The 26,875-nt window shown below is 49.5% G+C and overlaps 1 pseudogene; it reads left to right on the plus strand.

Annotated features, from left to right (window-relative positions):
* Positions 1–1,433: 1,433 nt before the first annotated feature.
* On the plus strand, positions 1,434–26,869 carry LOC132584382 (sulfotransferase 1B1-like; annotated as a pseudogene).
* The last annotated feature ends 6 nt before the right edge of the window (positions 26,870–26,875 follow it).

Consider the following 26,875-nt stretch of genomic DNA (forward strand, 5'->3'; position numbering starts at 1 on the left):
TACATGAAAGAGATTCATTGCACAAATATGCTAGCCAAAAACCAAATGTCATGGATATAAGTAACTAATGGACTATATTATTTCAAAAAAAAATTAAGCAACAATTTCAACAGTGATTACATCAGCAACACAGAATGGTATGAATAAAGTGCAATGCTATACACTTATAAGTGTAGTAAATTCATCCATTTCCCAGCTTTTAAACAAAATAAGTCTAATGAATATGCCGACTTATGGACTCTTTTCTTAATGCTCCTTCCTCAGAGAGGCATAGTATCAGTCCATATCACTCACAAACAAACAGCAAAATCTCAAGCACAAAATTTTCTGGAGAAAAATCTCTCCAGAAAATTTAGTGTTTGAGATTTTGCTGCTTGTTTATGAATGGACTATTGTTGACTTGTGGAAACGATTAGAGCAGGAGTGTCGAACTCATTTTTTTATGAGGGCCAGATCTGACATAAATGAGGCCTTGTTGGGCCGGGCCATGTGTGTCATAAAATGTTATGCCAGGTATCAGAGGGATAAATTTTATAAAAGGCACAGACAAACACAAAGATTTTTTAAAAGCTTAAAATAAATCATGATTAAAACATTAGTGCTCATTTGTCTTAAAGGTGCTTTCTTTGTATCTCTCTTGTGCAATCCAGGGAACTGGGCAAGGGAAGCTCTGGTTCTTTCCTTCCCCAGGTGACCAGGAGGGGAGGAGCCTCAGCTCATAGAAGGAAGAGAGGCTTGGCTCAGTAGCTCTGCTATGCAATTGAGAAAGCCTGGCAAAGCAAGCTATTCCTCCCCCTCCTTCCTCCCAAGGGAAGAGCCTTAGCCAATGGAGAAAATAGAGGCATTGCTCCATAGCTCCTGTGCAATTGAACAAGCCTGGCAAAGCAAGCTGTGATGCAGAAGGAAGCAAGAGAGAGGGAGAAGGAAGAAGATGACAACCAGTTGCTTGGAGCCTGATAGGAGTCCTCTGGGGATCTGATATGGCCCCTGCGCCGCATGTTTGACACCCTTGGCTTAGAGGGAACATTGCCTCTAAGCCTCTCTGACTAAACATGGGACACTTCTGAGCAGACCTATTTAAGGATTGCTACTTTAAGTTCTGTTGTCAGTTCTAGAAGGGGAAAGGTGGATTCTTCGTGTTCTTTGCTTCTACAGCTTCTGAATTTACTAGGCAGGCAGCTGATTTTTTTTTCTAGGCCAAGATTCTTGGATTCTATCCAAAGAGGATGTCTACAAGGTGAAGCAATGTTTTAACAAAATAGCAGAAGTTTGGGAGTGTCCAGGGGAACAGCATATCCAGTCTGGCTGTGCTTTTTGCTTTGCTGTTGCTTCACCAAGCTGGCAAGCTCCGGGCAGCAAAGCAATTTATTTTCTGGTGTTTAACATTGCTTAATATGAGAAAATCCCAGTGAAGCAGGGAAATATGTGATGTCATAACTGGGCTTTGGCACCCACTTCCTGAAGCAATAAAAAAGCCTTTCCTGCCGGAGAACTGCCCCAAGCGACACTCCACCTCACAGAGGAGCCTGGCGCAGGCACCATGGCTAGCTGGAAGCCTAACAGTGAAGCTCTGCAGCAACTCAAGGGAATTGTCCAGAGGTTTCCACTAGTTCCAGTCCATGGGATCCCCCTAATGGGACCCATCAGCCAACAATGGGCTCGCATTGAAAATTTTGAAGCACATCCGGATGACTTGGTCATCGCCACCTATCCCAAAGCAGGTGAGATGTTAGCAGAGGTCAATATAAGGCATGGGGGCTGTACAGTAGCTAACCCACTTGTAATGTTTTGTGAACATGCCTGGTGCTTTCAGTCATCCATACAAAGCTTACTTGGGACTGTGCCTGTATTTTTTTTGCAAGGGAAGGAGGAAGGAAGGAAGGAAGGAAGGAAGGAAGGAAGGAAGGAAGGAAGGAAGGAAGGAAGGAAGGAAGGAAGGAAGGAAGGAAGGAAGGAAAATAGATGGGGGAGAGAGAGGTGGAAAGAAGGCAACTTTAATTTGAAATTCATTCTCCAAGCTGCTGGTTGACTTGGCTTGGAGAAGTGATTTAATTTAAAGGGGGGGGAAAGCCTTCTTTAAAATCTCTTCTGCAGTTGTAGGAAGAGAAAAATCCTTGTGATATATGTGGGGTGACAATACAGCAGTCACTCTTGAATGGAGACTATAATGTTCCTTTTTTTACCTATGACATTTTGGAGGTTATAACATTTTGTCATATGGTGGTTGCAGGGCTTTTTTGAGCAGGAACGCACAGGAATGCAGTTCTAGCTGGCTTGGTGTCAGGGGGTGTGGCCTAATATACAAATTAGTTCCTGCTGGGCCTTTTCTCAAAAGAAGAAGAAGCCCTGAGTGGTTGTAATAATTCTTTGGATAGTCTTCTCATTTTTCCTATTGATATGGTGAATGAACTTTTCATCAGATACTAGATGGAAAGTAGGCAGGCCTAACTGTTGGCTCCTCATGGGGTCTTTCCCTCTGTACTTTCAGGTACCACATGGATCCAGGAGATTGTTAGTCTAATTCTTGCCGAAGGAGACACAGAAAAGACTCGGCAGACTCCAACACAGGTCCGAATCCCATTTTTCGAGTACTGTGTTCCACCCCCTTTTCCTTCAGGTGAGTCCAGAGAATCCTAACATCTTTAGTTGTTGAGCTACTCCTAGACTGGACGGAAGGTGGCCTGATCTTGTCATATCTCCAAAGCTAAGCAGGGTTCGTACTTGGATGAGAGACTATCACAGAAGACTTTGCAGAGGAAGACACTGGCAAAGCATTTGTTCTTCTCACTTGTTTCTCTCACTTTAGAGAGCCAGTTTGGTGTAGTGGTTAAGTGAGCAGACTCTTATCTGGGAGAACCAGGTTTGATTCCCCACTCCTCCACTTGCAGCTGCTGGAATGTCCTTGGGTTAGCCATAGCTATTGCAGGAGTTGTCCTTGAAAGGGCAGCTGCTGTGAGAGCCCTCTCAGCCCCACCCACCTCATAGGGTGTCTGTTGTGGAGGAAGGAGATAAAGGAGATTGTAAGCCGCTCTGAGACTCTGATTCAGAGAGAAGGGTGGGGTATAAATCTCTGATTTTCTTCTTCTTCTTCTTCACTTGCCTTGAAAACTGAAATCAGTTTTGACTTGATAGCACCCATAAGAACATAACAGAAGCCATGTTGGATCAGGCCAACACTCTGTGTCACACAGTGACCAAAAAACCAGGTGCCATCCGGAGGTCCACCAGTGGGACCAGGACACTAGAAGACCTCCCACTGTTGCCCCCCCCCAAGCACCAAGAATACAGAGCATCATGCCCCAGACAGAGTTCAATCAATACCCTGTGGCTAATAGCCACTGATGGACCTCTGCTCCATGTTTATCCCAATCCCCTCTTGAAGCTGGCTATGCTTGTAGCTGCCACCACCTCCTGTGGCAGTGATTTCCATGTGTTAATCATTCATGTATGTTCTCCTATATTAACTCCTCTATACGCTTTCTGGTTTCCCCCTGTCAGCGCAGGGTTCATTGAGTTTCAACAATGAGAAGACTCTTTTCTTTTGAAAATAAGTTTCATTTATTGATTACAACAATGTTACTCTTGCAGAAGGTCTTTGAGAGTGATAACGTATAGAGAACAAGCACTAGCATTTATGGGGACACATCAAAGCCTAGGGGTTTTAAATCATTCTCATAATAAAGTTGCATTCTGCCTTTCAGAGGTGTTTGATTCACACGCCTGTTATCTTCCAAGCTGGGCCATCTCCACTCCCCCTTCTAGCTGGTGTCCTTGCAGGTGCCTGGGAAGCGGCCGTGTATTCCTGCACTTCAAAACCGTTTATGGCCCCTGGCGCCCAGCTCCCTCCTCCCTTCTCTTCACCCCTCAGGCATGCCTAGAATTCTACTGGGGATCATTGGGGTTAGTCATAAGCAAATAAACAAAGTAGGCAACATGGTTAGTATCAATGGAGCACAAGCTGACATACTGCCCCCCCTAAGCTCTTGCTCGGGGTTTTTCTGGGTGCAGTAGGTAAAATTGCTTAAGCAGTTGAGGAGCGTTGAGATCCGAGGCTTTCACCCACTCGTCGCAGCTAGGCGGGAAGTAGCGCCAGCGTATGAGATACTGCAAAACCCCCCTCTGCACTTTAGAGTCGAGAATCTCCTTCACCTCGTGGTGCTTCTGGCCCCGGACCATAATCGGTTCCGGATCGGGGCCCCGGGGATGCCACCTCGACCCACCCGGATCTTGACGGATAAGACTGCAATGGAAAACAGGGTGTATTTTACTGAATAGTTTGGGCAAGTCCAATTCTACTGTCACTTTATTGATCACACGTTTTATCTGGAAGGGGCCCAGGAATCGATATGCCAGCTTCCGGGAGGTTTGGGGCAGTGGAAGGTTCTTAGTTGATAAAAACACAGTCTCTCCGACTTTAAAATCCCACCCCGGGTTATGTTTCTTGTCAAATTGCGCCTTGTAATCCTTTTTTGCCTCTTCCAAATTCTCCTGAATGACTTTCCAGGAACTCTCTAGAGTTTTCCACCATTGTTGGCACTCAGGGGATATCGGAGGAGCGCCGCTGCCTGGGAGGGTTGGGAAAGGCTTCCCCTTGTAGCCGCGCACTGCTTGGAACAGGGACACCTTGATGGAGCCGTGCAAGCTGTTGTTGTAACTATACTCAGCAAATGGCAACAGTTCCACCCAATTTGATTGCTGGAAGTTCACATAGCACCGCAAATACTGTTCAAGAAGCCCATTAACCCTCTCGCTTTGACCGTCGGTTTGCGGGTGGTAAGCGGAGCTCAACCCCTGCTCCATGCCAATAAGTCTACAGAACTCCCGCCAGACATTGGCAACGAATTGCGGCCCGCGGTCACTAATGACCTTGTCTGGGAATGAGTGGATCCGGGCCACGTGCACGAAGAACAAGTGGGCCAGCTCTTTGGCCGTTGGAAGTTTTCTGCAGGGGATAAAGTGGGCTTGTTTGGAAAAAGTATCCACTACCACCAATATTACTGTCTGACCATTTGAGGGGGGCAGCTCCACAATAAAGTCCATCGAGACCACCGACCAAGGCCTCCCCACTGAGGGGAGGGGTTGAAGCAGCCCCGGCACCTTCCCCCCCCCCTTCTCTTCGCCATGATACAGGTGGGGCAGGTTTGCACAAATTCTGAAATGTCTTTCTTCATCTGTGGCCACCAAAATTGCCGGTGCACCATGTGGAGCGTTTTCACGTAGCCAAAGTGACCGGCCAACTTGCTCGTGTGGCAATGTTGCAGGACCTCTACCCTGAGGGATTTGGGGACATAGATTTTACCCTCATGGTACCAGAACCCTCCTTCTCCCTTCTCTATTCCCTCGGGACGGTCCTTTCCCTCCGCTTCTGCCTCTGCGATCAGCTTACTCCCCCCCCATGGGCTCTTGCCCTGAGCCGCCGTTTTGGAGCGGGTCTGCACGGCCCCGGCCACCACCCCGGGGGGAATTAGGGAGTCTACGATCTCCTCCCATTCGCTCTCGTGCTGAGGCAATCGGGAAAGTGCATCCGCCAAAAAGTTCTTGGACCCTGGGATGTGGCGGAGGGTGAAGTCGAATTTGGCAAAAAACCCTGCCCATCGGATTTGTTTCCTGGTCAGTTTTCTGCGCCCCGTGAGGGCCTCTAGGTTTTTGTGGTCAGTCCAGATTTCGAACGGGACTCGGGCCCCCTCCAGCCACGACCACCATGTTATTAAAACGAACGTGACCGCATAAGCTTTTTTGTCCCACACTGACCAGTTTCGTTGCTCGCTCGAGAATTTACGGGATATATAGGTGCAAGGCTGGAGACACACCCCTTCGTCTTTCTGCATTAGTATTGCCCCCACAGCCATGTCAGAAGCGTCGCACTGGACCACGAAGGGTTTGAGCTCGTTTGGATGTACTAACACGGGTTCACTCGTGAAGAGGCGTTTTAGAGTGTCGAAAGCCTCCTGGCACTGGCTAGTCCAGTTTAGTTTTGCTCCAGGCTTTTTTGCCTCAGGACCCTTCCCTTTGGTCTGCAACAGGTCCGTCAGGGGCAGGGCCACTTTAGCGAACCCTTGTATGAACGTTCTGTAAAAATTTGCGAATCCAATGAACGATTGGAGCTGTCTACGTGTCCTCGGGGGTTCCCAGTCTAGAACAGCCTGTATTTTCGCGGGGTCTATCGCCAACCCCCTCCCCGAGACCCGAAAACCCAGGTAGTCCAGTTCCTCTTTGTGGAACTCGCATTTGGATAGCTTTGCATATAGTTTGTTTTGATACAGGGTGGTTAAGACATCCCGGACGAATTTCACGTGGGAGGGCAAGTCCTTTGAATAAATAATGATGTCATCCAGGTACACCACCACCCCCGGTACAGGTACTTCCACAAGACTTCATTGATAAAGTTCATGAACACCCCGGGGGCCCCTTGCAGCCTGAATGGCATCACCAAGTACTCAAATTGTCCCATTGGCGTGTTGAACGCCGTCTTCCACTCATCCCCCTCTTTTATTCTGACTCTGAAGTAGGCATCCTGTAGGTCGAGCTTAGTGAAGATCAACCCCTCCGAGACCGCGCTCAACAAGTCCTTGATCAGGGGGATGGGGTAGGCGTTCGACATCGAGATCCCATTAATCCCGCGAAAATCTGTGCAAAGTCTAAGACTCCCATCCTTCTTCTTGCGGAAGAGGACTGGGGCCGCATGCGGGGCGGTGGCTGGGCGGATGAAACCCCTGCGAAGGTTTTTGTCGAGGAACTTCCGCAGCTCCTCTTTCTTTACCCACCCCATGGAGTACAGTTTGGCTTTGGGCAGGGGTTGGTCAGGGATGAGTTCAATGGCGCAATCGGTGGCCTGGTGAGGTGGTAGTTCATCGGCCTCGATTTCGCTGAACGCCCCCTTCAAGTCTTACTTCCTCTATGGTCACGCACAGTTTCTCGTTTTTGGGTGGGGGTCGGGGTCCCCAGGACTCTCGCCACAGGTGAGAGGTGCACCTTCGATCCAAAAAGTCTATCGTGTGCTCCCCCCACTGGATGTCCGGTTGGTGCCTGGCCAGCCATCCCACCCCCAACACAATGTCGAATGAGCAAGGGGGGGCAATCACAAACACTTCTAAGTCCCAGTGATCTTCCACCCCCATCTCTAGCATGTCCACTAATCGCGGGGTGATAATTTCCCGCGTGCACCCGGAGTCTATAAGGGCTCGGGCGTGGACAAATCTCTTTAGTTTTACATCTAATAAAGTCAATGGGATAAACATCAGTTCCCCTGAAACTCTCACCCGTAGTGGTGCCGCTTTCTCCGAGACTTGCCGCTGGGCACCCTCTAGTGCAGGTCGGTCTCATTTCCCACCGGCTCGGTTTCCCATGGGTCTTCTCCGAGCTCCTCTAGCATTATAGAATCCTCATCAGGCACCGCCGACAGTGCGGTGCTGCTACGGCCCGACTCTTTCGGCTTGCCCGGCTTCTGGGGTTTGCCTGGCAGCCCCTTCGAGGACGGGGTGCTGGTGCGTGTCTTCTCTGGGCAGTTGGCGGCCAGGTGTTTGGGGTCCCCACACTGGTAACACTTGCGGGTCCCGGCGAAGACCTTGGGGGTAGCCCCCCCTCCAATCTTCCTCACCTCCGGTTTCAAAGCGGGTCGCGTATCCCGGCTCGGTTTTCCCTGGAGCCCTTGGCACTGGATTGCCACCTCTTTCATGTTGGTCTCGATTTCCCCGGCGAGTTGGATCCACCCGAGCAGGGTGTCTGGGCGAACCTGCCCCAGGGCCCGATCCAGTAAGCCGGGGTTCAGCCCCTTCTTGTATGCCCGAATCTTCATGGCCTCACTCCATCCTTTGATTTTGCGGCTGTGGTTCCGGAACTCCAGGGAGTACTCCCGAATGGACTTGCTTCCCTGGCGGAGCCCGTCTATCGCGGTGATGGCGAGGGTCTCCCTCAGGGGGTCTTCGAACTGCGACAGGAGCGCCTGCAGGAACCCGGCCACCGTGGTTACTTCTGGGCCCTTAGTTTCGAAGAGGGTCATGTACCACATCTGAGCCTCGTCCTCCAGCCTCGATCCCAGGTACGCTACTCGGCTGTGCTCGTCGTGGAAGGTCGACCCCCAGTAGCGCATGTAGCTGTTGGCCTGGATGACGAAGTATTCCACTTTGTCTGCGCTCCCGTCGAAGGTGGCATGCAGCTCCCAGGTCTTCACTTTCGCTCCCGGGGCGGCAGGGCCAGCGGGCCCCACTGGGGCTGGTGGCATAGCCGGCTGGGCGAGGATCGGTGCCGCCGCTCCGGCCGCCCCCCCTGCGATGCCCGCGATCGCCCGGCCGACCTGCTTCTGCACTTCACTTAGTGTCAGTTTCATGGTGATGTTCACCTCCCGTCGGAGGTCGCACCCCAATATTTCCATCTCCCTCCGCAGCTCTTCCATCGTGCTGGGCTTTGGGGAGGACGCTCGCGAGTCGCCCTCGTCCTCGTCCTGGGAGTCTCTCCGTGGCACGCCCGGCCCCCCTGGTTCCGTGCCTCCCCCGGGCCCCACCACCCCGGCGGGTTCGCTGGTGCGATCTGGTGGGTTCTCTTGGTCCTCCGGCTTCCTGGGGTTGCAGAGAAGAGTGGCGTGTCGCTGCACGGCCTCGTCCATCAGCATGGTGGATGTTCGGTGCTTCCACGATTTTGGAGTGATGAAGAGCACCTGGCTGCTCACTTTTCTCGGTTTTCGCGGTTCGGTAACGTACCATGCTGGAGACCCCGGTAGGGTTGGAATGCAGGGCTCTCGGTCGTCAGGTGCTTCTGTAGCCATTCGCTAGAAGTAACTCGTGCCGATAAGCCCCTTTTAAGGGATCACTCTCAAAATGTCAGCGCAGGGTTCATTGAGTTTCAACAATGAGAAGACTCTTTTCTTTTGAAAATAAGTTTCATTTATTGATTACAACAATGTTACTCTTGCAGAAGGTCTTTGAGAGTGATAACATATAGAGAACAAGCACTAGCATTTATGGGGACACATCAAAGCCTAAGGGTTTTAAATCATTCTCATAATAAAGTTGCATTCTGCCTTTCAGAGGTGTTTGATTCACACGCCTGTTATCTTCCAAGCTGGGCCATCTCCACTCCCCCTTTTAGCTGGTGTCCTTGCAGGTGCCTGGGAAGCGGCCGTGTATTCCTGCACTTCAAAACCGTTTATGGCCCCTGGCGCCCAGCTCCCTTCTCTTCACCCCTCAGACATGCCTAGAATTCTACTGGGGATCATTGGGGTTAGTCACAAGCAAATAAACAAAGTAGGCAACATGGTTAGTATCAATGGAACACAAGCTGACACCCCCCCCCCCAGGGGTTGACAAGCTAGAGAATGCACCATCTCCTCGTGTGATAAAAACTCAGTTGCCATTCCAGCTTCTTCCTAATAGCTTTTTGGAAAACAATTGCAAGGTATAATGAGTCTGTGTTGTCACCCTCAACCTTCTTGGTCCTAATCCACAGCACTATATAAGGTTTCCTTTTGGTCCTTACAGATTATCTATGTTGCTCGCAATGCCAAGGACAACCTGGTCTCCTATTAATAATAATAATAATAATAATAAATTTATTCTTATATCCCGCCCTTTATTACTTCTTCGACCAGCTGCATTTGATGCAGCCAGACCCAGGACCATGGAACGGATATGTGAAAAAATTCATGGAGGGCAAAGGTCAGTTCTAGGGCAGTGTCTCCAAATCTTGGGTCTTCAACTTTTGCTTAGCACTTGGGTGTTGTGAATACAGCCAAAAATAGGTCAGAAGCCTCCATCCAGTAGCTAGAGGGAAAATACTGGAAACACTGAGTGTAGCATTCTCTGTTAACAAGAGGAGCTATTATGGTCTTAGGGGGCAGGATTCTTAAGGTTGGATCCACTAAGCTGTTTTGCTGGTGAAAAAGGCAGAAGGTGGGTCTTTTTGACCACCAAAATGGCTATGATCAGGATCATGGACCCAACATAGACAAAATCTATATGGGAGGGGTACTGTACTAAGAAGAACTGGGTAAGATTGAATACAAAAGTTGGCTGGACACTGTCCTTCAGATCTCAACCATGCCTTATTCCTCACTTAGTTCCATGGGGCTCTTGGTATGACCATGTGCAGCATTACTGGGAGGAGAGAACGAATCACCGTATCTTGTATCTTCTCTATGAGGACATGAAAGAGGTTAGTCTCTGAACTCTGTAGCTTGTTACAGATTGTTCAGAAGTGTATATAAAACATTCTTCTTACATTTTAGCCTTGCTGTAAAGCGTCACTGATGTATATGACATTTTAAGCAGTATTCTAAGCAAATTGCTGTCCTTAATAAACTTACAGTCTTTATGTCCACTACTGGAGAAACAAGTGTGTGGTACAGTGATTAGTGATGGATCTGGGTAACTCAAGTTTGAATCCTACCTTTGCACAGAAGTTTGCCGACTGATTTTGGGTCACTCACACACTCTCATCCTAACCTACCTCACAGGGTTGTTGTGAGGATAAAATGGAGGAGGCGAACAAAGTAGCTTGCTTTGGGAGCCCATAGGGAAGAAAGGCAGAGAACAAATGAAGTAAATAAACAAGTGGAGGGGAAAGTTGGCATGGGGAACAATGTGTACAGATATAATGGCATACTCTTGAGTTTTATTTGATTTGGTATGAGGAATGAGAAACTAAACAACCAGTGTACCTTTTTAAAACACTGTACAGTTTCCTTCATCACATTGTTCCATCACATATATTGTTCCCGCATGGTGTAGTGGTTAGAATACTGGATTAGGATCAGAGAGACCCTGGTTCAAATTCCTGCTTGCCTTGAAACTTACAGGGAGACCCTGAGCCAATCATTCTCTCTTAACTTTACCTACCTTGCAAGGTGGTTGTCAGAATAAAAGGGAGGACCCTTTGGAGGTGCAGTAAATGAATATCATATGGCTGCAGTATGAGTCTATGTAACAGTAATTAGATCTTGTTCCTGTGCTGCCTTCCACATCCCTGCACTCCAAGATTTCTTTTTCATTCCCTTGTCTCAAAATTAAGCCTTCTGATTTTTTTTGCCCTTTGGAAAAGGCAAGAGGGAGAGCAGGCAGAAAGGAAGAACGGGCTGGCTTTCCATGCAAAGAGAGTAGTTTGTTTACTTTGTAAGGACTTGGCTTGGAGACACAGCAGAGCTTACAAAGGCTTTGTAATGGGAACTATTCAAGGAACTCTCCTCTCCAGTTCTTGAGGGGCAGTGGGGGAGGGAAGCTCTTTATCCCTCATTGTCCATCAAAATCTTCATGCAGATCTCAAAGGTAGGGCAGATACAGTACTGTGATTCTTAGCTTGTTTTGCTGCAAGAGCACTCAGAGAGAAGAGGGGGAATGTTTTCTCCCAGGAGGGAAAATCCTTTCTTTCATTTTCATGCACAGGAAGGTAACCAGCTCATGCAGGCACATGCAAATGAAGCAGCCCTTTTCTCAACTTCATGCACATTCAGAACTTTAAACATCTCTCTTTTAAGGCAATGGGAGAGAGGCAGTTTGGAAGTGCATCTCCTCTTTCCACTCAGAAGAATTCTGGTCCAAGACATTCAGCTACACTGGCATGAGAGAAGACTCCATTAAAAATACCTCACACAGCTAAAGCATTCTTAGAACTCCTACTAGTACTTCAGACAGTGTTATTAGGTTAGGGATAGTGAGAGTTAGCTGAGAACTGGCCGAATAGACTGATAAGAGTAGGCGCGCCAACAAGGAGAGACTCCACACCAGTTCTTCCAGAACTATAAGTGTATTTACAGATATTCACAGAAGTGTAGTATATATACAGTATTCACAATACAGAGCTCCGAAGTGCTTCGCCAGACTACCAATAATACAGAGAGGAAAAAGTCTCTGGCACTCAGCTCCTTATATAGTTCAGCCCACCTATCAGGTGAATATGCTGACTCATTGTGACTACAGCACTTTCCAGGCATTACATCAGCCTACCTTGTGATCCTTATCACATGACTTCAGTACTTTGACAGTAGATGATCTACATGCTTAACTTGTAAGCTATCCAGTCACTGACACACCTCCTTAGATTATAAATTAATGCATGCCTAACAACATTGTTGGTTTGACATGTTTTTCTGTGCACAAACATTTGGTATACAGGTCTGCAATATTATCGTCTGTGGAACATTTTACCAAGGACATAACACCACGACTAATTTTCTCCTTCACATTGTAATACCTTATTAATATGTTTGTTCCTCCCTTTTGCACGGAGGTTCTCAGCCAACTGTTTGGCAGCAGAACTATCACTCATTACAGACATTGGCAATTTACAATGCATATTCATATCCTGTAACATTTGTACAATCCACTCAATACTGAGTACACAGTCATTCAATGCACTAAATTCAGCCTCACACGTGCTGCATGCAACTAGTGACTGTTTTATAGCCTTCCATTGAATGAGTGAGAAAACACATTATTTTCGTACAGGGAACAATACTCTCTTTTCATGGCTGTCAGCCAAGCTTCCTTCTCCTCCTCCGGCAGTGATAAAACCTCATTATAACTTTCATGCTCAGTTATATATACATGATTAACACTGTTATTGTATCCATATTGGACAGGAGGAACTCCCTTGGTGCTCCGGGAAGACACTCTCGGCACCTGATCAGCACTCTGCTCATGCTCAGACACTTCCTGTTTTACATTAATAGGCACTTACTCAGATTCTGATTTAATCTCTAACTCAGAACTATTACCAGTTAATGGCAACCACACAGGAGTCTTTCCCTCAGTTCCATGAATTCTTTGCCAATTTCCATGCTCACTGAAATTTGCTGATCTGCTTAATGTGATCTTTTATCTGCATCACTGAATCTGTATGATTTCATGTGTGTCTGATACCCTAGAAATACTAGTTTCTTGGACCTTACACCTCCTTTCCGTCTTAGTGGTAAAGGGATGTTAACCCAAGCTTTAGATCCAAACACTTTTAGAAATTCTAAGCTTGGTTCCTTGTTATACAGAGCTAGATAAGGAATATTATCTGTAGCTTTGGTCCATAGTCTGTTATGCAGAAATGTAGCCACCCATATTGCTTCAGCCCAATAAACTGTAGGTAAATCTGCATCAGACAACATGGCATACATCATTTGTTGAAGCACGGCACCACCGCTTTCCGCAATCCCATTCTCTGCGGGGGTTGCTGGGTTTGCTACTCTGTGCACAACACCCTGTTTTTCCAGCCATGTATTAAACTGATTAGACATAAACTCTCCGCCTTTCTCAGATTGTACAGCTTTAAGCTGCATCCCAAGTTGTTTTTGCACTTTTGTTGCCCACAACTTGAAACAATTAAACACTTCAGATTTCTGTTTAAGCACATATGACCAACAATATCTGCTATAGTCATCAATAATCAATAACAGATATTTGTTAGATGAGTGGCTCTTTGGGAATGGTCCCACTATGTCGGTATGGACCAACTCTAGTGGCTTTTTAGACACTCTCAGACTTTCTTTAGCGACAGGAAATGGTTTACTTTTCACCTGTTTACATATTTGGCAGTCTAAATATGCCTTGCAGTTCTTCACTCATGCATGTGGTAACAATGACAAAGTTTTGTTTATTGTGTGAAAGCTAGAATGACCAAGTCTGCAGTGCAGTAAATGAACACATGAATCATGTGGACATATATTAGACACTTGCTCTGCTTTTGCAGACACGCTTTCCACAACATATACACCATCAATCATTCTTCCTCGGGAATGAACTTTGCCATTTCTAGACACTTTGCAATCTGTAACAGTGAAAGACACATCAAACCCTGCTTTTGCTAATGCACTTACACTTAGCAAATTAGACTTCAGCTCCGGTACACAGAGCACCTCCTCCAGCTCACACCCCAGAGCTGGAAAACTTACCCGGCCTTTGCACACTACCTCTGACCCATCTGCGAGGTTTACATGTGTTAAAACAGGCTTTTGGGCATTTTTAATCAAAACTTTATCAGTACAGATATGACTGGTTGCACCAGAGTCCACCAGCCAAACAGACTTTAGTCCATTCGCTCCTGCAGTCACCAGTCTTGCTTGCTCATGGCTCCCAGTGTCAGAACTTGAAGAACTTCAGACGATTCCCAAACTCGTTACAAAGTATAGGATCTTTATTGAGAACTATAGTGCTGGAGGTACGAGATAACAGTAATGCCAGTACTGGCATTTGGTTACATTTTATGCAGTCAGAAGAGATACCATAAAGTCATCTTTCACACGGATTGCAGACAAGTGTCTCCTTCCCAGGCTATGTTATCAGAAGGGAGGATGCTCTCCTGCTGTGAAGGCCAAGCGGCCTGGCTTCAAAAGGCCACCTGCAGATGTGGACCCTAGGCTATCGGTTACCCTTCAGTGATCACAGAATATTGCCAGGCCCTGGGATCTGGTGTTAGTTGTTTATACAGCATAGCATGGGTTAGTATCAGGTTACAGCATGGAGTTGGTCTGGCTAACAGCACATAGGAAAGTTACAAGTTCTGACATACTGCCCCCTCTAAGCTCTTCGCCTTGGGCTTGTGTGGGTACAGTAGGTGGAATTTCTTGAGCAATTGCGGGGCGGATACATCTTTGGCTTTGACCCATTCGTCACAGCACGGGGGGAAGTATTTCCACCTAATAAGGTAGTACAACACCCCTCGTCTGACCATGGAGTCCAGGATCTCCTGCACCTCATGGTGGCTCTGGCCCTTCACTCGAGTAGGAGGTGGCTCTGGAGGGCGAGGGTGCCAAGATGTAGCTCCAGGATCTTTGCGAAGAAGGCTGCAATGAAAAACAGGGTGGATCTTACTCAGTAACTTGGGTAGCTCTAATTCTACGGTTACCTTGTTGATTACTCTTTTGATCTTAAAGGGACCAAGGTATTTGGAGGTTAACTTGCGACACCCTTGAGGCAGAGGGAGGTTTTTGGTCGATAAGAACACCGTTTCCCCCTCTTTGAGCTCCCATTGGGGGGAGTGCTTTTTGTCAAAATGGCGTTTGTACTCCTCCTTCGCTTCCTCCAGATTTTCTTGTATCACCTTCCAACCCTCGCGCGCCCCCTCCCACCACTGTTGGCAGGACGTTGGTTCAGGGGACCCTGCTGGGAGAGGGAGATGCGGGAAGGGCTTCCCTTCGTAACCATTAACTATCTGGAAGGGGGAGGTTTTTGTGCAGCTATGTAGGCTGTTGTTGTACCCATATTCTGCGAAGGCTAGTAGCTCGACCCAGTTCGTCTGTTGGTAGTTGACATAGCAGCGGAGGTACTGCTCCAGAAGCCCGTTCACCCTCTCCGTCTGTCCGTCTGTCTGGGGGTGGTAGGCAGAGCTAAGTCCCTGCTCAATGCCTGCAATTTTACAAAACTCCCGCCAGAAGTTGGCAACGAACTGCGGCCCGCGGTCACTAATGACCTTGTCCGGAAATGAGTGAAGGCGGACCACGTGGTTAAAGAATAGTTGAGCCAGCTTCTTAGCCGTGGAGAGTTTTTTGCACGGGATGAAGTGGGCTTGTTTTGAGAACGTGTCCACGACCACCAAGATGACGGTTTTCCCTTGGGAGGGCGGTAGCTCTACTATAAAGTCCATAGAGATGACCGCCCAGGGTCTGGCCGCCGTGGGGAGGGGGACCAAGTGACCCGGCGGTTTCCCCCCCCTGCGTTTGGCCATGATGCAAGTGGGGCAAGAGATGACGAATTCCGACACGTCTCTTTTTAGCTTGGGCCACCAAAATTGTCTACTTACTAAATTCAGTGTTTTTACGTAACCGAAATGCCCAGCTATGCAACTGGAGTGGCACTGTTCCAGCACGTTTTTCCTCAGGCTTTTGGGTACGTAAATCTTGCCGTCGCGGAGCCAAAGCCCCCCGTCCCCTTTCTCGAGCCCTTCGGGCCGCTCATCCCCTTCCGCCTCTGCTTCCGCTGCGAAGCGCTCTTTCTGTTGGGGCTCGGGGGCTCCTGTTTGTTTCCCTGAGCGGGTGGTGACTCCTCCGGCTACTACTGAGGGGGGAATGAGGGAGTCTATCACTTCTTCCTTTTGACTGTCATGCTGGGGCATGCAAAATAATGCGTCGGCTAAAAAGTTTTTGGTGCCGGGAATGTGTTTCAGCACGAAGTCGAATTTGGCGAAAAAACCCGCCCAGCGAACCTGTTTTGCAGTCAGTTTTCAGCGGCCGGTCAGGGCTTCTAGGTTTTTGTGGTCAGTCCAGATTTCGAAGGGGACACGGGCTCCCTCTAACCACGACCGCCATGTTTTTAGGGCAAACGTGACTGCAAATGCTTCCTTGTCCCACACCGACCAATTTCTCTGTTCGTTAGAAAACTTGTGCGAGATGTAGGCGCACGGTCGGAGCCCCCCCGCTTCATCTTTCTGCATCAGTATGGCCCCCACCGCGACGTCGGAGGCGTCGCATTGCACCACGAAGGGTTTTAACTCATTGGGGTGGGCTAGGACAGGTTCGGATGTAAATAACCTCTTGAGCTCATTGAACACCCGTTGGCATTCGGGCGACCACGTTAGGCGTGCACCTGGTTTCTTTGCTTCCTCCCCCCTCCCTTTCGTCTTTAGGAGCTCGGTGAGTGGGAGCATGACCTGGGCGAAGCCCTTGATAAATCCGCGGTAGAAATTTGCGAACCCGATGAAAGATTGGAGCTGCCGTCGGGTTCGGGGCGGCTCCCAGTCTAACACCGCTTGGATCTTGGCGGGGTCCATGGCCAGTCCCTCCCCCGACACCCTGAAACCTAGATAGTCTAGTTCCGTTTTGTGGAACTCACATTTGGACAGTTTAGCATACAGTTTGTTTTGATACAAGGTGGTCAACACTTTTCTCACTAACGGTACATGCGATTCAAGGTCTTTCGAGTAAATAATGATGTCATCCAGGTACACCCCCCCCCTTGTACAGGTATTCTCTCAACACTTCATTTATAAAGTTCATGAACACCCCCGGCGCCCCCTGTAGTCCAAAAGGCATTACTAAGTACTCAAACTGTCCCAAGGGCATGTTGAACGCTGTTTTCCACTCATCACCCTCCTTGATCCGCACGCGGAAGTACGCGTCGCGGAGGTCGAGTTTGGTAAACACCTTGCCCTCGGCTACGGTGCTCAACAGGTCCTTTATCAGGGGGATCGGGTAGGCATTGGACATAGAGATCCCGTTTATCCCGCGAAAATCTGTGCAAAGCCTCAGGCTGCCATCCTTTTTCTTGCGGAATAGGACGGGGGCAGCGTGGGGGGCCATGGCCGGCCTGATGAACCCCCGCTTTAAGTTTTTGTCAATAAACTTTTTTAGTTCCTCCTTCTCCGCCCAGCCCATCGAGTAGAGTTTAGCTTTTGGTAGTTCCTGCCGTGGTATCAGTTCGATGGCGCAGTCGGTAGGGCGGTGGGGGGGTAGCTCGTCCGCCTCCCGCTCGCTAAAGGCCTTTTTAAGGTCTCGGTACTCCATCGGGATCGTCCCCACCTCCTCCATAGTGAGGCACAGTCTTTCGTTTTGGGGTGGTGCTTTGGGGCCCCAGTCGGTTCTCCAGTGGTGGTGCTCACATCGCCAGTCAGGGAAGCGCACAATTTGCTCTTCCCACCGTATGTCCGGCTGATGCCTTGCTAGCCACCCCGCCCCCACCACCACGTCGAAAGAGGATGAGGGTGCTATAACAAAGGTCTCTATCCCCCAGTGGTCCTCCGTCCCCATAGGGGTCGCTTGGGTCTCTTGGGTGCACGGTTCCCCTTTCATTGCCGACCCGTCCATCTGCTCGAATTGGATCAGGTGGGGTAGGGGGGAATCGTTTAAGGCCCAGCGCCTCAACCAGGCGTGGGGTGATAATGTCCCGTGTGCACCCGGAGTCTATCAGGGCGCGGGTGTGCATGAAGCGTTTTAGGCTAGGGTTCAGTAAAGTCACCGCCATGAACAATAGCCCCCCGGTAGCTCTCACCGTTACTGGTGCCAGTGTCTCCCGGACCTGCTTTGCGGCACCGATTAAAGCAAGTCGTTGTCGTTTTCCACCGGCTCTGTGTCCCAGGACTCCTCACTCGACTCCTCAATGGTGGTAACATCCTCGTCAATCGCCATGGAAGCGGCGACGGTGCCCCGACTGGGCTCCTTGGCGCGGCCCCCCCTTTCTTCGGGGTGCCCGTGGACGGCTTGGGCTGGGTGGGGGTCGGTGTCTGCTTCACGGGGCAGTTGGCGGCCAGGTGCCTGGGGTCGCCGCACCTGAAGCACTTCCTGCTGGCTGCAACGGGGGTGGAGGTCGTGGGGGACCGCTTCCCTTCGGTCTTGCCGGCGGCGAGGCCTGATTTCCCCCCTTTCTTGCTCAGTTGTTGCTGGCGGCGCATCCCGACATGCTGCAAGTTGGTCTCCACCTCTCCCGCCAGCTGGATCCATCCCACCAAGGTGTCGGGTCGCCCTTGGCTGTAGCACCGGTCGAGGATGTTCGCGTTCAGCCCGTTTTTGAACGCTGTGTACTTCATCACCTTGCTCCATCCCCTCGCTGCCGCGCAGTGCCCCATGAACTCGGTGGCATATTCGCGGGTCGTGCGGTTCCCTTGCTCGATTCTCTGTAGGGCCTCGATGGCTTTCTCCTCTCGTAGGGGGTCCCCGTACTGGCGCAGCATGGCTTGGAGGAAGTCGGCCACCGTGGCTAACTCGGGTTTGCGCCCGGCGTACAACCCCACGTACCATTTTCGCGCGGCCCCCTTCAACCTGGATGCGATGTGGTCCACCCGACTCGCCTCCGTGGGGTAGCTTGCTCCCCAGTGGGTGAAGAAATTGTTGCACTGGATGGTGAAGTATTCCACTTCGTCTCCGTCCCCATCGAACGTGATCTTCAATTCTCGGGTCCCCCCCCCCTTCCGCTCCCACCGGGGCGGCCGGTGCTGCCGGTGGCGGCCCCGCAGGAACTGCGCCCGGGTTCTGCTGCATTTCTTCGGCCATCTGCACCCGGGACATGTGGACTTGGTCGTGGATGTCTTTCACCCAGTCGAACAGCTCGTTGCGTAGGGCCCGGATTGGGTCCCCGCCTCCGGAGCCGGTGCTGGGGCCTTCTTCTCTGTCGGCGTCCTCCTCGCCTCCCCCCACGCCGGTGGCGAGGGCCCGGTACCTCAGGTCCGCGGCGTCCATTGCAGCCATGGATTTTCTCGGGCTCCAACTCCGCAAGGGGAAGGCGTCCGTAGAAAAATGAGCGGGGTCTTTGATCTTGCGTCTCACCGCGTTCACCCCCCGGTCTAGTGGCCTCTCCTCTGGGGGAGTGTTGGGTTCTCTGTTGTCTGGAGCCTTTGCTGCCATCCAACCAGGTTGCCAGTTCGGATAAATCCCAAAAAGTAGATTACTGTTATAATGTCAGAACTTGAAGAACTTCAGGCGATTCCCAAACTCGTTACAAAGTATAGGATCTTTATTGAGAACTATAGTGCTGGAGGTACGAGATAACAGTAATGCCAGTACTGGCATTTGGTTACATTTTATGCAGTCAGAAGAGATACCATAAAGTCATCTTTCACACGGATTGCAGACAAGTGTCTCCTTCCCAGGCTCTGTTATCAGAAGGGAGGATGCTCTCCTGCTGCGAAGGCCAAGCGGCCTGGCTTCAAAAGGCCACCTGCAGATGTGGACCCTAGGCTATCGGTTACCCTTCAGTGATCACAGAATATTGCCAGGCCCTGGGATCTGGTGTTAGTTGTTTATACAGCATAGCATGGGTTAGTATCAGGTTACAGCATGGAGTTGGTCTGGCTAACAGCACATAGGAAAGTTACAAGTTCTGACACCCAGATGATGATGACGATGTCTTCTTCTGCTACTTTCCAGCCTTAGTGCAGAACAGTTTGATATGAGTTGTAGATCCACATCAATAGCACTTACGGACATGAAGAGCAACCGGGCCGACCTCCTGCTGCTGCCTTGCAACAGGCTTCAAACTTGGCACAGAGCTCCACTCACTCCTACCGGCAGGTGCACTGGCTCCATTCCCAGAATGGGATGCTGCAGTCATCCTGTCCTGATAGTTGTAGAGTCGAGCACATACATAGTCCATAGTCAGCATTGTACTATCCACAGCCTCCAACCATGTAATTAGCTGCAAATATTCACCCGGAAACGATGAAAGTAAAATATAAACACAGTAATCAGCTGCAACAATTTTTCCTCTTGTCTCCAGTTCCACGAAACAATCGGTCAGAGCCTTAATATGCTTTTTTACACAACTGCCTGGGCTCATCAGCGTACGGTACATTCTACGCGTCAAGGCCATAAGCAAACCAGCGGTTGTGCGCACATACATACCACGCAGTGCATTCCAAGCCTCACTGGCGGTGGCTTTGCCTTGAACGTAGATAAGTTGGTCATCTCCCACACAAAGAATAACGTGGGCAAGAGCTTTCTGCTCTTGTGCTGCCTCATTAGCTGTAGGATTCACAGGAGGGTTAGAAACAAACACCCACAGTCCTTCCCTCCGTAGAAAATATTCCATCCGGAGAGACCACACAGCATAATTATTTGAGGTTAGCTTCTCCACCGGCACAGCCTGCAGTTGCACCATATCTCCAACCTCCTCAGATAGCTGGACTCCATCCTCCCCCTCGTCACTCACCGACAAGGATAACAAGATGTCCTCAGCACTTTCCTTAGATTCGCTCATACACTTCTGCCCTGCACGTCTCTTCTCCACACGAACCTGCACAGCCCAAACCAGCCTCAACAACACAGCTCGCGGACTGGGCCCATAACCCTGACGGATAGCGAGAGTTAGCTGAGAACTGGCCGAATAGACTGATAAGAGTAGGCACGCCGACAAGGAGAGACTCCACACCAGTTCTTCCAGAACTATAAGTGTATTTACAGATATTCACAGAAGTGTAGTATATATACAGTATTCACAATACAGAGCTCCGAAGTGCTTCGCCAGACTACCAATAATACAGAGAGGAAAAAGTCTCTGGCACTCAGCTCCTTATATAGTTCAGCCCACCTATCAGGTGAATATGCTGACTCATTGTGACTACAGCACTTTCCAGGCATTACATCAGCCTACCTTGTGATCCTTATCACATGACTTCAGTACTTTGACAGTAGATGATCTACATGCTTAACTTGTAAGCTATCCAGGCACTGACAGAAACATCTTCCATCAGGGGTCATTTTGTAGAAAAATAAGTGGAGGAGCTAATTAGCATAACTCATTAGCATATGCCCCCCCAGCCAAAAGCAACCCAATGCAAGAATGGAGAGCCCCAGGCAAGTGAGGCCTTCTTTGGCTGGCTAGAGATTCATGTATGGGTCAAAAGGCCAGCAAGCCATCCACCACCCAAAATCACATAAGAAGTGGGGAAAGGGTGGCACAGGTTTCTCTAGGGGTTAATGAAGGCTGGTGGGGTGTGGCAAAGCTCCTGGTGGCTGGCTAGCTGCCCGCTTTCCTAATCCAGGGATTGTTATGCAGCTGCACCTACTATTCAATGGACAAGGTAGGTGGGGATGAAGAGGGGGAACCATTAGAAAGGTTCAGGAGCTGCACTCCTGTGAGCTCTTGCTGAATCTGAGGCCTGTCTTCCATTAAGAATAGAATGAAACTGTTTTAAAACCTGTTCCTTTTTCACACAAAATTACCATTTTGATTGCTAAAAAGAATCTTCACTACTGAGAATTCTTTGCAGAAACGCAAGATGTTTCTTCTCAGATAAACCTTTGTCATGTCATGTCGATCAGCCTAGGAGAAACCCATATGACCAACCCAACACAGCCTATAATGACTGGGAATGGTCTTGGGGTCAAAGTAAGTATTATGGTGTCTATAGGTCAAGACCTGTGGATGATGATACCTGTGGATGATGACACTGTTTTAGAGGTGAACTGGAGCCATTTAAAAAAGTCATGAGGGTCTGATCCTGATTGGACCTCTAGTATAGCACAACTGGGTGATCTCCCCTCCCACCCTATCCCCATTGTGGCTTTTCAAGCACTGAAACAACTGCTGGAGACTTGTAACATTTTAAAATGACCTAAGAGCACCTTTAAAATGGTGTTGTCATCTGTGGGTTGGATAGGGCTGCCAAGTTCCCGGGCCAGGCGGGGGTTCTCCCACCCTGGAGGTTCCCAAAGTGCCGGCCCACATTAGGCCAGTGGGGGGATCCTCCCCAATGTTGCTGTTGTAATGACGTCACTCGGAAGTGACGTCATCGCACTGTCCGCTCTAGGAGTGTCTGGAAAAACTCTATGGTTTTCCTGGATGCTCTAGCAATTTGGAAAGAAAATTCTATGGTATCATAGAGCCGGAGGCCGTGGGGGACTTGGCAACCCTAGGGTTGGATCAGGCGATGCTATAATATCTAGTTTGGCCCTCTGTGGTGCAAAGTAGCGAAACTTCTGTAAAATGAAAAAGAGTTGGTCTTTTCCCCCTTTCACTCTGCCAGTGTGCCACACTGCCACAACTGACTTCTTTGGCTAAAGACTAATATAGGGAAGGCCAATCTGAAGGGGGCCATTTGCCATTCACTCGCTTCTCTGTAAGGAAGTTTCTCATGGCATTGGGCATTTCCTGCACGGTCCTCTTTAGACACATCAGTTCCCAGATTCTCACTGTGTTTGTGATTTCTGACCAGATACTGTATGTCAGCAGGGCAGAGGACCTGTTGCCACAGACAGCATTTCAAGATATGCTTAAATCTCTCCCTCGCCCCATCAGTAACATCTTTCAGGCATAATTTTCAAACTCATGCAAAAGCATGTGAATTGCATAGAGATTTTTTTCTCAAAACAGATTTTCATCTTCTGCTTCTTCAGTTCCTTAAAACAATTTTGAACAGGTGTTGAGTAACATATCTAGAAGGTCAAAATCTGCAGAGGTGGAATGGGGAAGAATCAAATTAATGAATTGACTGTTTCAGTTTGAACTAGAATGCTTAGATAAATGTAAGCAATATTTTTGCTACATTCTTTAGTGACAGAAGCCATTTCATCATTTGCAAATAAATAGTCATACACATGACTTCGCATTCAGGAGTATGGATGTCATTCATGGGTGGATTCTACCAACTTTTCTGCTGATGGCAAGGGAGGAGGTGCCCACCCCCATGCTGGCGATCAGGGAACGTGTATGAACAAACACCAGGTGGAATGGAGGTTGTAGTAAGGAGGGAAATTTAAAAAGATGGAGTGAAAAAGCTGGCTGGATCCCCCCCCTTGTCCCTCTCTATACATTGGAGAAGGACTCTGGCTCAGTGGAAGAGTCTCTGCTCTGCTTGTAAAAGCTCTCAGATTCAATTCCAAGTGTCTTTGGTTAGAAGGACCAGAGAGGTGATATGAAAAACCTCTACCTGAGAATCTAGACAGCTACTGCCAGTCTGAATAGACAATACTGACCATGAGTGACCAGGGCCAGCCCTAGGGTTCATGGTGCCCCAGGCAGACTTGCTGCACCCCACTGCCCCTCCCTTCTGGAACTGGAAGGGAGGGGGGAACAAAGCCTCGTTGGATACTCTGAAAAGAGAACGTGGTACTGACCATCTAAGCGGGTAAAGAGAAGGCTGGCATTGCTCCTCTGAGCACACCCTTGGGAGGGGGTGGAAGGTGACCTGCCTGCTGCTCCCCTTCCCTGAGCCAGACTGGCAGGGGCACTGCGAAATCCGTGTCTGGAGTTTCCAGCGGTTTTCAAAACTTCATTTACCAGGAGAGTGGAGGCCATTTTTTCCTGAGATGGGGGGAGCTGAAGGAGGCACGTCAAAGACAGGGGAGAGGAAGTGAGGAGGCGCCTGCCCCCCACTGCCACTGCCAAGGAGAGCCAGTGAGCCTGTAGACAAGCAGGGCATGGGAAAATTAGGCATTTGTCTGGGGTGCTGGGAGGGGGGGAGCCCAATATGGCACCTCCCCTTCCCAGAGTCCTAGGCAAAAGCCTAATTTGCCTAGTGGGCTAGCTGGCCCTGTGAGTGACCAGGGGTCTGAATTAGTATAAGGCACGTTTATGGGTTGAAGGACAAAACTCTCCATGAAAGGAGAGGGCTTAATGCAAATAAAAGGTCAGTATGACTGTGCTGAAGAAATTATTTTACATGATGAAACGTGTAGAACTTTAAAAAGGATTTTGGATTTTTGCAGCCATCAGCAGTGACTCATTCCGTTTTACCGAGAGCATGCCACTGACAGATTTTTGGCTTATTTCCCCCCCCCTTCCCACCCCACACACTGCTACCTTACTGAGAAGCAGTAGGGGTTAGAGGCTGACTCTGGGAAGTCTCCTCCTACACAAGGAGATCTGGCAGCCGCCCGAATGCTTATAGTCCTCATATAGAAGAATCTATGGGAACTTTGAAACAGCCACTCATCAGACTCACCACCTGTGGTGACTTCAAGTTACAGTTTTAAGCGACCAGGTTGCAAAAGGTCTTTGAAACAGCTGGTCTCTTTTTCTTTCAGGCTGCCAGTCTCTTTGAAATAGCATCAGTATTCATTAATGTGAGTTATAAAAGCCTGCTCTGACAGGGCCCATTTGCTGCTATCTTCCCAAATGTCACATTTCTCATGGCATTAGGCAACTTCCTACATTATCCTTTTTAAATAGGAGACTGGTAAAAAGGCAGGCCAGTTCATTCTAGCATCACTTTACATCATTTAAGTTCCAGCCCAGAAAAGCTGAGGCTAAAATTAAAAATTAGTCTTTAACCTAGGGTGGCCATAATGTCTGAAGGCCAGCCAGGGACACCTTTGGGAGGGGAAAGGTAGGGTTGTGCGCGCGCTCCGCCGGAAACAGGAAGTGATGTCACTTCCGGTGATGTCATGCCACCGCCGGAAACAGGAAGTGACATCACTTCCTGTGACATCATCCCCCCCCCCGCGCCACCTGCCGGAAACGGGAAGTGACGTCACTTCCTGTGACATCATTTCCCCCGCGCCACCTGCCGGAAGCAGGAAGTGACATCACTTCCTGTGACATCATTTCCCCCAAATGCCACTGCCGGAAACAGGAAGTGACTTCACAGCACTTCCTGTGACGTCCCCAAAAATCCCCCAAATATCACCGCCGGAAACACCAAGATTATTTATAGAGAGGGAAAGGGGGAAATAAAGTTAAATAAAACTCTTTTTTAACTTTTTTCAAAGTGAGAAGACTAGAGAGAACGGGTTCCACGCTGAGAAGCCAGTCAGATTCCAGTGAGATTCCAGTGAGACTGTGCTGCATAATGCAGCCTATTTATTTTGTCCTGTTTGCTCTGTTGGCTCTATCTGCGCCACCTTCATCACTTTCGGGGTGTGGATCCCCCAGTGGGGTGGTCTCCCGACTCCCTCCGCTGGCTGTTTCTGATAGCCCTGCGCCCCCTCTTTCATTTGATATGTGTCCCGTGCGAGTGCCACCCTCCTGCCGGGAGATGCCCCAAAATGAGCCCCCTTGAGGCTTATGGCGGCAGGGCTCGGGGGAAGCGAGCTAGACTGCTGTTCTTTTGAGGGGTCATAGAGTGTTTCGAGCCCGTCCCTGTGGCATTGGTCCTATCGTTGTGGGACCCAGGGGGCCGGCGCAGCGGCACGCCGAAGCAGCCTGTCACTAATAACACAGGTCGAGATGCAGGACAGGAACCTGGAAGTGACCGACAGCGGCCTCTCCGCTGCCTCCGTGGGCCTCTGGAGGGCCTCCAGGGACCCGCGGTGGCCTCTCCGCAGCCTCCACGGGCCTCTGGAGGCCCTCCAGGGACCCGCGGCGGCCTCTTCGCGGCCTCCCCGGCCTCCGCCACCGCCGCCGGGCCCCGCGCGCGGGCGGGGAAGGCGGGGAGTGAGGGAGCCAGCGTCCCTGCACGTGCGCACACCGCCGTGCGCACACGGAAAGACGCTGGCTCCCTCACTCCCCGCCTTTCCCGCCCACGCGCGCGGCCCGCCGGCTCCCCGCTGGCTATACCGGGACTTCTAATGGTCCCGGTATAGCCAGCCCGGGAGCCGGGAATTGGTGGCCAGAACCGGGAAAGTCCCGGGAGACCGGGACGGTCTGGCCACCCTACTTTAACCTAACACAAGTTTCCTGTCTCCACCAGGACCTGGCCCGTGAGATCCAGCGTGTGAAGGATTTCCTGGAGGTTGACTTACCTGAGGATGTTGGTCAGACGATCGCCCATCACACCTCCTTCCAGGTCATGAAGGACAATCCAATGGCAAATTATGACAGTGTTCCCAGCTTCATCTTTGACAGGACGAAAAGCTCCTTTATGAGGAAAGGTGAGTAGGTGACTTAAGCCCTCTGAGAACCCAGGAACGATGGTTCCCAAATGCTTTTAGTAGGTTCCTTTCCAAAACAAAAGTATAACAGAAATATTGGAAATCAGTTTAAATTAATACATCCAGTTGAACCAGCCCTGACCTAGATAGCCCAGGGTAACCTGATATCATCAGATTTCAGAAGCTAAGCAGGGGAGGTCTTGGCTAGTATTTGAAAGGGTGACCTCCAAGGAATACTAGGGGTGTGACACAGAGGCAGGCAATGACAAAACCACCTCTGAAATGTCTCTTACGTTAAAAACAGGTCTAGCTCACCATCTAGTAGTGCATAATGCTAAAAAAGAGCTAGAACCTCTGGCTGCCAGTCAAATCTTAGGATCTCCTGGCTATACTATACACACCGCCATAGGATAATAATTATTATTATCCAGCTGAACCTATCTTTGGGGTTTTGTAGTTATCCTACCCATAATTCTTTGCTCTTTCATTTCCCTCTTCTTCTTTCCCTGTCCCTCAGGTGAAGTTGGCGACTGGAAAAATTATTTTACAGTGGCTTAAAGAGAAGCTTTTGATTCTGATTACCTGCACAAGATGAAAGGAACAACGCTGCATTTTCGAGATGTGTTATAGGCTCAGACAATTATCTCCTGGGACTTTTTTTGATGGACAAAAACGTTTCTCCTTGCTTTATGCTTTTATCACAATAAAAACAGGTAGCTTAGAAAA

This window comes from Heteronotia binoei, chromosome 15 (genome assembly GCF_032191835.1).
Source record: "Heteronotia binoei isolate CCM8104 ecotype False Entrance Well chromosome 15, APGP_CSIRO_Hbin_v1, whole genome shotgun sequence".
Classification (NCBI taxonomy): Eukaryota; Metazoa; Chordata; class Lepidosauria; order Squamata; family Gekkonidae; genus Heteronotia; species Heteronotia binoei.